Genomic DNA, 13524 nt, shown 5'->3' with positions numbered 1-13524 from the left:
GTACATAAAAAGTGACCATAAAGAAACATAATTTAAAGTTCAACTGTTTGAATGTTTACAACCGATAGAAAGAAACCAAAAGTACTACAACTTGCAAACCAAATATCCAAACTATAACAATTGTCCGCGGAAGACTAAAGACTTCAAACTAAGTGATGACTCCATCCCACCTAGATCCCGCGAGTTATTGATATAGGATTATTTTTCACCCTTTTCCCTTCTAATTCCATGCTTTCCGACTCCATTTGAGTCGGTTTTGTGCTTCCTCTCTCGAATTTCGTGTCCCAATTCCCTTTACTATGACGTTGTGGCCTCCTTGCAGAAATTGAGGTGGGAATGGGTGATATGAAGCAAGGAAGACGGGTTTACTAAGCTTTGCATGGAAGAAGATGGGAATTATGCTGAGAGGTAATCCCAGTAGGGCTGGCAGCCGGTCATCACTGGGATGATCTGCGATACACAAAGAAGAAGAAATCAAGCAAGGGGCATTCCCAGCCAGTGGCCCGGCAGCCGGTCAGCCGGCTGGGAAAACATACAAGCTGAATTCACAAGTTTTTGAAGGAAGTTACAGGAACTTCCCAGCCGGTCAGATGACCGGCAGCCGGCCAGCCGGCTGGGAGTTCCCCCAAACCCAAAAGTCAAGATTCAAAGTCAAAAGTGTCCCCAAATGGTCAAGGACTGGCCGGATTGACCGGCCAAGCATACCCGATGACTCCCAAGATTTATTTCAACTTCCAGGGATCTCCCCCGCCAGAAGACCGGCAGCAACGGTTGACCGGGGGGAGTTCGACTTTCGTGTTTTCAAGCCCATTTCAAATCCTACCCTAATCCCGGTGGAAACTATATATACCCCCTCCCTTAACCATTTTGTACACACTCTCCCAGATCTGAAATTATTTCCTTTTCCAAGCTTAAAACTTTGTTAATCATTTGTTAATCATTCCTTAATTAGACAAGTTATTCAATTAGTTAGTAATCGAAATTGGGTTGTAAGAAGATTGAAGGTTCCTCCTTCTTTATTTTTCTATCCTAATTCCTTTTCTTGCTATTAAGTTGGTATTATTTCTCTCCCTACTTTCATTAGTTTACATTTGTTTTTCCTTTAAGTTGGTTTGGTTGTTTATGTTAAATTTGCATCTTTGTTGTTTGATGGTTGTTGTTTTCTTTATTGTCCATCTTTTCATTGTTCATCCTAGTTGTTTGCACCCAAAGGTTCAATCTTTGAGTTAATTGTGTTAAAGATTGTGTCTTTTAGTTTACTCATCCTTGTTGTTAGATTGAATCATCTTTATTCATAATTATTATTGCATTGTTGCATGCTTAGAAGTAGAATTCATCCTTCCACCATGTTTATGCTTAAAGACTCCATCTTTATTGTTTATCTTGCCTTTAGAAACATGATGAGTGAGTAGTTACCCTTCTAGGGTTTAGGGGGAGCCTAAATAGGATTAGTGGGCATGGTTAGTTGATAAGTTTTGAGTCTTTGGTGTAGGAATTTGTATTTCTTAACATTGCATACAAGGTGTTTGACGAATTGTGTGAGTGAAAGCTTGTGTCTTTTTGTCTTAATAACTTAATTCCTCCTTTGAATGAAAATTTGTTGGTGGTCTTGTTGCATGTTTTGAAATAGTTGTTGCTCAACGAAAGTTGGTAACCGCCTCTAGGATGAACCCTCACCTTAGACTATTTTATCGACTTGTCGCCCCTAGTTCATTTAGGTGACCCCGAAGACCCTAGTCTCTTAATCAATCGTATTCATCTTCATTCAATCGTTTATTTAGTTGCTCTATTAGTTAAAATCGAAACCCTTTCCTTCATTGTTGACTAGACTTGACTCTTAGTTGGACTTAGTAGAAATCCCCGCCGTCTTCGTGTTCGACCCCGACTAAATACTACATTTAATTGGGTTTTAATAAATTGTTTTGATAGAGGGAAGATACGACAAATCCTTACTTATCAAATGGCGCCGTTGCCGGGGATGGCGTTAGGTTATGCTTAGTTTTTGCTTAGAGTCTTTGCTTTAGTCTTATCTCAATTGTTAGTTTGTTTTAGTAGTTGTGTGTTCTTTGTAGAGTGTGTGATTTCTTGCCTTCCCCTAGTGTGTAAAAACACTAGGAGACTAACGATTTGTCAAGTGCATGCCTAGAAGGAACCACCAAGCTCTTCTCTTCAACTCCGACCCCGAAAGGCTTTTTAGAACCTTGAGGACAAGGACCCTTGAGAGAGTTAGGAATAGTTCCCCTCAAGCAAACTTGGACCAACCAAATTCACACATCCCACAAAATATTGATACCACAACCACACTTCAACCAAACCTCACAATTGAGACTCTACTAGAAAACCCATTTCATAACTTCCTTAATTATAATAGCCCACCTCAAACACCACCACATCAAATACCAAATCCACCACCACAAATGGCTCTTAGAGATCATAACCGGCCTAACCATAATGATTCATGTAACCCTATCAATTTTGGCACCTTGGCCCCAAACAACTTTGAAATGCATCCCGCCCAAGTCGGGTTAATTGAGAAAGACTTTTTCGGGGGGCATATTGAAGAGGATGCCCATGCTCATCTCCGGAAGTTTAAGAGGAAAGTTTCAATGATGAAGAAGAATGGGGTGTCCGAAGACACCTTGAGAATGATGTTGTTTCCGTTTTCATTGACGGGCAAAGCGGACCGATGGTTGAACATTCACCCACCGGATACTTTCACTACTTGGGATGCTTTGGCTAAAGCATTCATGGCCAAGTATTACCCTTCCTCAAAGACCGCGATGCTCCGTAATGAGATTCATATGTTTCAACAAGAGGATGGGGAATCTTTGGGTGAAGCTTGGGACCGTTATCAAGACTTGATAGCGAGTTGCCCCCACCATGGAATACCGGAATGGTACATCACTCAAACATTCTTCCAAACTTTGCTACCAAGGACTAAGGAGATGGTAAATGCCTCCGCAGGGGGAGGATTTGATCACTTGAGTGATGAAGAGGGCACGGCATTGATCAAGAAAATGGTAGATTCGGAGGCAAACTATGGTTCTAGAGGAAACATGCTAAGAAGGAATGGGAAGTTTCCTAAGGAAAACGCCTCCAACTCCGAGACAAATGCCAAGCTCGACTTACTCACAAAACAATTTGAGAAGTTTTCAAGAAATCAAGTGAACCAAGCCGCAACCTCATATGGGGCACCCATGGAAGAAGTGGCTCAAGTCGCAAGTTGTGAACTTTGTGGAGGAAGTGGTCATACTTATGACTTGTGTGGCAACAATTACAATGGGGTCTATGAAGAGAATGTTCAAGAGGTTAACGCTTTTCAAGCCTTTAACAACAATTCAAGACCCACAAGACCACCTTACAACAACCCAAACGTCTACAATCCAAATACCAATTTCTACCACCCCGGTTTGAGGAACCACCCCAACTTTAGTTATAAAAGCACCAATGTTCAAAACCCGCAACACCTTCAACCACAAGCCCCAACCAACCCACCCGGTTTTGCTCAACAAAGGGGAATATTCCCCAACCCAAGACCTAATCCCGGGAATCAAAACCAAAATTATGGGAACCAAGCACAAGGATACCAAGATTTTGGTGGAAATCAAGGCAACCAAGGGTTTTACCAAGGGAATCAAGTGAATCAAGCAAACCAAGGATTTGGGCAAGGGTATGTTCAAGGGTTTCAAGAACAAGGTCAAGGATCAAACTTCAACAACAATGGTCGTAGAGCTAACTTCCAAGGGGGGCAAAACAACAACCAAGGTCCCAATGCTCGGTATGACTATGGGTTCCCTTTACCCATAGCCAACCAACCTTATCAAGAACCCCAAGGTGAGCTCTCTCAAGTTGAGCTTTTGAAGATGATAAAGAACATGCAACTTCAACATAGCCAAGAGATAGCTAATTTTGCTAAAGCTACTCAACAAGAACAAGCAAACTTTAGGGCTACCTTCCTTAAGGACATGAGGGAAATGGAATCTAGGATGGCTTCTCATGCTATGGCTAACCCTCAACGGCCGCCCGGTGGTTTGTTGGCTCAAGGACAAAGCTCCAAGGATGTCTCAAATAGCCACCATGCTCATGCGGTAGTGCTAAGGAGTGGTGTAGAGCTTGAGGATCCCTACAAGGACCTTGTGGTAGAAATGGATGAAGATCCCATGAGGGATGAGTTGGAAGTAAATGATGAAGAGGAAAGCTCACCCGTTGAACAATTGGGTAAAGCTAGAGAAGACAAGAAAGGGAAGAAAGCTTGTGAAGATGTGTCTAGAAAGGTAATTCAAGAGGACAAGGATGTTGATGGGTATGTTAAAGACCTCCCTTATGAGGAGGAAGCTATTGAAGAAGTACCTTTGCAACAATCTAAAAAGGTAACAAGGAATTCGACTCCTCCAAAGGTATCTTCAAATTCCCAACTTGTTCCTAAAATTCCTTACCCTTCAAGAGCCATAAAGAGTAGGGAAAACCTTAAGTATGCCAAGTTTTGTGACATGCTTGAGAAACTTGAGGTTACCCTACCCTTTACGGAGGTGATAATGAACATGCCAACCTACTCAAAATTTTTAAAAGATATTTTGACAAAGAAAAGAGTCTTGGGTGGCCAAGAAATAGTGGCTATGGAAGAGGCATGTAGTGCTCATATCCTTAATAAAATGCCCACTAAGCTTGGTGACCCGGGGAGCTTTTCAATCCCATGTGTAGTAGGTGGCGTGCCCATATCTAGAGCTCTTTGTGATTTGGGATCAAGTGTAAGTGTTATTCATTTGAAAGTTGCCAAGAAAATCGGAATTCAAAACCTTTCTCCCACTTCAATGACTCTCCAATTGGCGGATAGGTCCGTCAAGCACCCTATGGGGGTGCTTGAGGACGTACCCGTCAAAGTTGGAAAGCTTTTAATTCCCGCCGACTTTGTTGTCCTCGACATTCCGAAGGATACTCCCATCATCCTTGGTAGGCCATTCTTGGCTATCGGAGGAGTTCTCATTGATGTGAAGAATGGGCGGCTAACCTTCCAAATCGAGGGCAACAACGTCGAATTTAACCTACCGAACTTGATGAAAGGACCAAAGATGGAAAGGTTGAGCACTATTGAGTTGGTAGATGAGGTGGTACATGAAGTAACCCGTGAAGAAGCGGAGATGGAAGAGGTTTTTCAAATCTCTTTGCATGATGAGGCAATGAAGGAGGACCATGAAGTTGATGAGGAACTATTGAAGAAAGTGGAGGGCTTTCTCCCTCCAAAGGTACAACTCAAACCCTTGCCTCCCTCACTCAAGTATGCTTTTCTTGATGAGGGAGAGGCCTACCCGGTGATCGTTAATGCTAACCTAAGTGAGTCCCAAGAAAAGAAGCTTTTGGAAATCTTGAAAACCCATAGAGGGGCACTTGGGTATAGCATTGATGACATCAAAGCCTAAGTCCGAGCTTGTGCATGCATAGAATAGTTTTGGAAGAGAGGAGTCAACCCAAGGTTGACGGTCTTAGGCGGATTAACCCAAAGATGGCCGAGGTGGTGAAAAATGAAGTGTTGAAACTTCTAGAGGCCGGTATTATATACCAAATTACCGATAGTAAATGGGTTAGTCCGGTCCACGTGGTACAAAATAAAGGGGGGGGTACAAATGGTTGAACAAGAGGATGGCACCACCCTACCTACTAGACCCGTGACCGGGTGGCGCATGTGTATTGACTACCGCAAGCTCAATGCCACCACCCTAAAAGACCACTTCCCAATTCCCTTCATTGACCAAATGCTAGAAAGGCTCGCTGGCCATGCATACTATTGCTTCTTAGACGGTTATTCCGGGTTTTTCCAAATTCCCATCCACCCGAATGACCAAGAGAAGACGACCTTCACTTGCCCAATAGGAGTCTATGCTTACCGTAGAATGCCATTCGGGCTTTGTAATGCGCCCGACACCTTCCAAAGGTGCATGATGGCAATATTTTCTGATTTCCTTGAAAAAAGCATGGAAGTCTTCATGGACGACTTTAGTGTCCATGGAGACTCATTTGAACTTTGTCTTGAGAACTTGGCTAGTGTGTTGAGACGGTGTGAGGAGCACAACCTCGTCCTTAAATGGGAAAAGTGCCTTTTCATGGTGGAGGAAGGGGTTGTCCTCAGTCACATCGTTTCATGTAGGGGTATTGAGGTCGATGGGGACAAAGTTGCGGTCATAGAGAACTTGTCACCCCCTTCCAATGCTAAGGGAGTGAGAAGTTTTCTAGGCCATGCCGGGTTTTATCGGCGTTTTATCAAGGATTTTTCAAAAATAGCAAAACCCTTAACCTCATTACTTCTTAAGGATTCCCCCTTTGTGTTTGATGATTCTTGTCTTGAAGCTTTTAATAGGTTGAAGAGAGCATTGGTCACGGCACCGATAATCCGGTCTCCGGATTGGAACATTCCTTTTGAGATAATGTGTGATGCTTCGGACTTCGCGGTTGGTGCGGTACTTGGGCAAGTTGTGGATAAGAAGCATCATGTGATATATTGCACAAGCAAGACTCTTGACCAAACACAATGTGGATATGCTACAACCGAAAAGGAAATGTTGGCAATTGTTCATGCCGTGGAAAAATTCCGACAATACCTTGTTGGGTCTAAGGTGGTGGTTTAATCCGATCACACCGCCTTGAGACAATTGATGGTGAAGAAAGATGCAAAACCCCGACTCTTGAGATGGGTCCTACTTCTCCAAGAGTTTGATTTAGAGATTAAGGATAAGGCCGGGTCGGAAAATGTTGTAGCCGACCACCTATCAAGATTGACCGTTGAAGATCATGGGATACAAGACAAGAGTGGACCCATCAATGAGTGGTTACGGGATGATGGACTCATGGAAGTTACCGTCAAAACCCCTTGGTTTGCGGATCTTGCAAACTACATTGTAAGTGGTTTCTTGCCGGATGAAATGGAACAAAGGGAAAGGCGAAAGTTGAGGAATGATGCTAGGAGATACTTTTGGAATGACCCCCACTTGTTCCGCAAGTGTGGGGATGGAATGTTCCGGAGATGTGTTTCAAGAGAGGAGGGCTTGGAGATTGTCGACCGGGTTCACAATTCCGCCTATGGGGGACACTTGGCCACCTCTAGAACAATTGCCAAGATCCTCCAAGGTGGATTCTATTGGCCCTCCATATTTAAAGACATCCACTACTTTGTTAAATCTTGTGATGCTTGCCAAAGGGTTGGGAACATCGGAAAGAGGAGTGAAATGACCTTGACTAATATATTGGAAATTGAGCTTTTTGATTGTTGGGGCATAGACTTCATGGGACCCTTTCCCAACTTGTGGAAACGAATACATCTTGGTCACGGTGGACTACGTGTTCAAATGGATTGAAGCGGTAGACGCTCCCACCAATGATAGCAAGGTAGTGATGAAGCTTTTCAAAGGCACAATTTTCCCAAGGTTCGGAACACCAAGAGTGGTCATAAGTGATGGCGGATCTCACTTTCGCAAAAGTACTTTCAAAGCTCTACTTGAATCACATGGAGTGCGGCATAAAACCGCCCTTGCCTACCACCCTCAAACTAGTGGGCAAGTGGAGGTTTCTAACCGCCAAATTAAAGCCATTTTGGAGAAAGTCACAAATAAGAGCCGGAAGGATTGGTCACAAAAGCTCCCGGATGTCTTATGGGCATTGAGAACCGCCTACAAGACACCCCTTGGCACCACCCCCTATAAGCTTTTGTACGGGAAAGCTTGTCATTTGCCGGTTGAGCTAGAACACAAGGCTTGGTGGGCTCTTAAGGAGATGAATTTTGACTTTGATGCCGCCGGAGAGGTACGTTTTCTCCAAATGAATGAGCTTGAGGAATTGAGATTGGAGGCTTATGAGAGATCCAAAATTTACAAGGACCAAACAAAGAAATGGCATGATGGGAAAATCATGAAGAAAGAGATAAGTGTTGGGGACCTTGTTCTCCTTTTTAACTCCAAGATCAAGGTGTTTCCGGGCAAGCTCAAATCAAGATGGTCGGGACCCTTTAAAGTGATGAAAATATTTCCTTATGGTGCTTTCGAGCTTTGGAGTGAAGAAGGAGGAACGTTTAGGGTCAATGGTCAAAGAATCAAGCGCTACTATGACGGTGATAACAAAGGTCCGATTGAGGTGCTCTATCTCGGGGAACTCCTCCCCGAGGAGAGAACAAATTGAACCTCTTGAAAGAAATTCAGTTTGGTGGAGTTCCACAAGAACCACCATTTGTATATAGCATGCATTCTAGGTAGGAAATGAGGAATTTTGGAAGGATGATACTTGTCATTTTGATTGATATCGGTCACAATTGTTGAAGAAATTGGGATTTTGTATGATGAACAAGCACCATACCATCTATTGGCCCTTATCCGACGTCATGAGTCGGTTTTGAAAGTCGAAAACACGGAAGTCGAGGCCAATAGGTGATGGGATTTGAGATAGGGGCATATTGGAGAATTTGAGCTGGAACGTATTCCCAGCCGGGTGACCGGCGGCCGGTCTCCTGACCGGCTGGGAAGTTCCTGTAACATTAATTAAATTTGTATCAAAATGAATATTGAGGAGTCCCAGCCGGCAGGCCGGCAGCCGGTCCACCGGCTGGGAGCACGCTTATATGGGAAATGTGTTGAATTGACTCAGAAGGGAAGTCCCAGCCGGCAGGCCGGTAGCCGGTCCACCGGCTGGGAATGCATAAATGAAGGAATTGAAGCATGGGTGTCCTCCCAGCCGGGTGACCGGCGGCCGGTCTTCTGTCCGGCTGGGAGTGTTCTGTAAATTTCCAAAAAAATCTCAAATTGGCCTGTTTTCCCAGCCGGGTGACCGGTGGCCGGTCTTCTGACCAGCTGGGAACACTCTGATACTTTAATTTACACGAAAAAACCCCAAAATTCATTTCTTTCTTTCGACTCCCTCTTCACTCTAACCTCCCTCTAAACCCTAACCCTTTTCCCCCAGCCTCACCATCAACCACTCCCACCACCCCCCACCACCTCCCTACCACCAACAAACCACCACAACCCATTCTCCAACCCTTACCCTCCATTAAAAAAACAAAATGGCCCCAAAGAAAAGAGTGAGAAAGGGAGATTTAGCCCTCCAACAAGCGGAATTTGTAGCGGCGGCGGCGAACGACATGAGCACCGATCCCGACTTCCCGGATATCCAATTCACTTCAATCACCATGAAAGGTAAATTTGTTTTATTCAAGAAACGCCCTATTACCCCGACCCGATTTATTGATAGACAATCCATGCGGGAATTAGGGCTAGACCAAGTTACTCTTGAATTATTTGATGGGGTAGGAATGAAAATGATGTACGGGATTCATGAAAAAACCTATACCCGTCTAACATGGGAGTTTTTGAGCTCCCTTCGTCTTGACAAACATCGCCAATCCCAAAAGGTAGCCTTTTTGCATTTCCGATTGATGAACAAGGACTACTCCTTGACCCTCCCGACCTTTGCTTCCCATTTCGGGCTTGACACAAGCCCTCCACATAAGGCACGCGAGACCTTTGACCATGGGGCCTTATGGAAGGCCATTACGGGTTTAGATGATGTTCCGGGGGTCAAGAGAGCCGCTAACACTGTCCACAATGCGGCTATTCGGGTTTGGCATCGGTTTATGGGGTGGACTGTTTTTGGCCGTGAGGAAAATCACAATTTCCGAACGGAGGAATTGGAAATTCTCGGCTTTTACCTTCGTTCCAACCCTACTACCTTCAAAATCGACATTGCCCACCACTTGGCCCTAACATTGCAAAGACTTAGCAATTCTCCGGGCTCTTCGACGACAATTGTCGTGGGTGGACTCATCACCCATTTGCTAAAGAGGCTCAATAGGAGGGTCAACTTGAGTGGTATGAGATACATGATTGGTGATACGATGCTTTTCAAGAATTATATCCACCACAACCTCAATTGGTTGAAGACCAACCCGGATGATGGCCTTGACTATTGGCAAATTCGGGTGGACGGAGTTGACAGAAATTCTATCCCCCTTCCTAACCCCGAGAAGATGAAAGTGGTGCCTAACTCGGAATATTATTTGCTTGAAATTGAAAGCATTGAGGATCCCTCAATTCCCCAACAACAAAACCCAAATCTTCGGTACACTCGGGCCGACCTATCATTCCCGCGAGGTCTACCTTGCGGTATGCTACACCGTCTACTCCTTTCGTTGTCGGGCCCTTCCAACAAGGGGAGGGGTCCTCTAGTCACCAACCACAACAACCACCCCCTCTCCACGCCGACTTCATTTCCTTTATGGAGGATATGAAGCTTAATATGGCAACCGCCCCAAGTGAGCGGCATGGGCTTCAACAAAGACTTGACCGGATCTACTACGACCATTCCCTTGGTCAATTCCCGGTTTATGATGACATGATGAGGCACCAATAAAAGCATCCCTCTGGCCTTCACCCTTCTTACTATTTATTCCCGGATGGCGGACATCCGGACGATGGGAGGATTGTTTACGGCGACATTAATTTGCAGCCCGACTATTTTAGCGCCCCGGTCTTCCCCGCCCCGCCTACCACTCAAGGGGAGGGTCATGACACGAGGTGGTTCGGGGGTGCCCCTTCCGTTTTCACTGAGGGAGGTTCTAGTGGTGCCGAAGGGACTGCGGGAATGTTCGTCGGCATGAGCTCGGGGATGGGTGAGTTTGGCTCGGATGCCCCTTTGAACACGGACGATTTCATCCGTGAGTCCGAATTCGGGGTGAGTCATGATGATGGTGATGATGATGGCAATGATGATGGTGATGGTGACGACGACTATGAGTAGAGCCTAGTAATGAGAGCTCCACTCCCTCCCTCTCAATCCAAAATGACTAGTACGTCCTCTCCCTTTATCCAAATTCTCTCATTCATGTTTAATTTTTCGCATGCATTTAGTTACAAATTCACTTAGTTGCATTCATATAGGATTGCATTAGATTTCAAATTTGTAATATATTGTCACATTTAGTTATTGCATTCATATAGTATAGCTTGCATTGTATTTCAATATTGCATATAAGTTAGCTCATGCATTGCATCCTTATTTGAAAAACCACTAAAAATTTGAAAAAAATCAAAAAACACCAAAACACGTATTTCATTTTCGAATCTCCTCCACACATTTATTTCCAACGGAAATATGTAAATAAATAAGTGTGGGGAGGAAATTCCACCCATTTAAAAATACAAAAACATGTTATTTCGTTTCAAATATTCAAAAAACCCCAAAACAAGTTCTTTTAATCTTCCAACTTGCCCTCCCATGTAAATGAATAAGTGTGGGGATGGCCTAAAAAAAAAAACCAAAACATGCATTTTAATTTCCGAAAACAAAAATACCAAAAATATGTTATTTTTATTTTCAAAAATTGAAAATCCAAAAATATGTTCTTTTCTTTTACCTATTCTCTCCCTAGACTTGTTCCCTTGGAGACTTACTCGAGGACGAGTAATGTTTAAGTGTGGGGAGGGAAATATCCACCTTGTGAATATTTGTTTATATTTGTAAATACCGTTAAATTCGATAACAATACAAAAAAAATGCCTAAAAATCGAAAAAATTCAAAAATTACAAAAAAAATTGCATTGTATATATATATGTTTGTCTAACAAGTGGCGCAGGCACATACGGGACATTTGAGGCATTAGGAGACTAGAAGACCGCTCGGTTTAATCTTTCCTATCTCTTTCTCCTTTACTATTCTTTTCCTTTATATTGTTGGATATATAGAGGAGGATGGGCTATGTTGATGAGGATGTTCCATTTTGGAACTTGGTGTGTGTTGCTTACGTGCTGCTAGGTTTAGATAATTGTTGCATGTTTACCTTATGTTCATTTCAATTTCTTGCAGGCATTTGCCTCACATGTATATATGTGTTGTGTTTCCTTCTTGTTGCATTGAGTTTGTATATAAAGTTTTGAACAAAATATGGTCTAGGAAGGGAGTATGATACCCTCTATGATGATATTGTCTAGGTCGTGTCTTTCCCCTCTTGGCGGCTTGCACCTTGTGACCTCCTTGTTAGGGTGTTTGCTTGCAAATACCCGGGAAATGAGGCTAGACCGGAAAGTTTTGACCACCATGTGAGACCAAGACCGTAGACTAGGCCTAGATTTCGACATAGCTACTCAAAGGTGAGGATAGAGTCTCCTTGGGATCGGTACATCCATACCCGGTCCCCCTCTAGGTGTGAGTAGGCTCCTTGCGTGGCATGTCACATCACGACGCACAAGCATGGCGTCCTTTCCTTTTAGACCATGAGATGTTCATTTATATGCATATTTTGAAACAACGAGTTGCATTTCATTTTTTTTTGAGCCTCACATTGCCAAATAAGCCTAATTTTTCGACCCTTTAGACTAGGACCGATTTTGTTTACCCCTTTTGAGCCTTGACCTTTCATTTGATACCTACGATACTAACTACAACCCAAAAACAACCGACCTTGATCAAGAAAGTTGTCTATGAGTTTTGGTAGTATGAAGAAGGGGATTTGAATCTTGGTTTAGTGGATTTGCACAATCCACTTGAGTCGTAATAATGGTTTCGTTTGGTTTGCTTTGAATAAAGAGGTTTTGAAAAAGAAAAGAAAAAAGAAATAGAAAAGTGAAAAAGTTATGAAAAATCCAAAAGAATTAGTTGTTTTGTATATACTTGTGTTAAGAAAAGAAAAAGCCAAGCAACACTCCATCCATCATTGGGGTAGAAAAAGGCGTTGCGAGAATAAGGGGGCACTTGATGTTTTTCCTAAGTGAGTCGGGTTTACACAATTTTTGCTTGATTTTGGCAAGCCAATTTCTTGTTAGGGTGTAGACGTTACTCATTGGTTGCAATAAGGTGATGATTTTTGTATTTTTCCAAAGTGAGTCGGGTTTGCACAATGTTTGCATTAATTCGAGAAACCAGTTTTTGTTAGGGTGTAGACGTTACTCATTTGCTGTAATAAAAGTGGAAGAAGTGGAATTTTGACAACTACTTGATTTTAAACTCCAAATGATCCATAACGGTGCTTGCACCAATCCCGTTTCGACCCATCACCTAGCCCCGTTACAACCCTCGTTTCTTTTATGCATATTTTCCCTTTTTTCTTGCATCTCATTAATGGTCTTGTAGGAGAGGATTCCATGTTAGATTGCGGGCATGTCTCACGAGTCGAGTAGTTGAGTGATTTTGGTTACTTTTTGCACAAAAATCACCCGTTCGAAATAGAAAATGAGAGACTAGTGAAAACCGTGAGGAAGTCGGTAGTCTTGGTCCCCTTAGTCATGGGTCAATTTGGTCGAATCTTGAGTGTGTCATGTGATTCTCGAAGGTTAGGCTTTGCTTCCCCCTTTCCCGCCTTTGAATTTGTTTCTTAGGCATTTGGTTGTCATATCAAGGTTGCTTGAGCCGCCACTAGGGCATCGACACCCGCCGCGACTATGAGACGGTATCTACCGACCGAAACCTTTAAATGTTTAAAGTAAAATGGCCGCTTAGATGAGGAAAGCGGCTTGACTTTCTGTGATGCATCTTATATGTTGATTCATGCTTAA

At 43.4% G+C, this 13524-nt stretch overlaps 1 non-coding gene across 1 annotated transcript; it reads right to left on the bottom strand.

The window, feature by feature from the left end:
• Positions 1 to 2780: 2780 nt before the first annotated feature.
• Positions 2781 to 2887, bottom strand: LOC141624796 (small nucleolar RNA R71). The gene has a single exon (XR_012534600.1). It is a non-coding gene; the product is annotated as a small nucleolar RNA R71 (small nucleolar RNA).
• Between the last annotated feature and the right edge of the window lie 10637 nt (positions 2888 to 13524).

This window comes from Silene latifolia, chromosome X (genome assembly GCF_048544455.1).
Source record: "Silene latifolia isolate original U9 population chromosome X, ASM4854445v1, whole genome shotgun sequence".
Taxonomy (NCBI): Eukaryota; Viridiplantae; Streptophyta; class Magnoliopsida; order Caryophyllales; family Caryophyllaceae; genus Silene; species Silene latifolia.
This window is presented reverse-complemented; position numbering and strand designations above follow the sequence as displayed.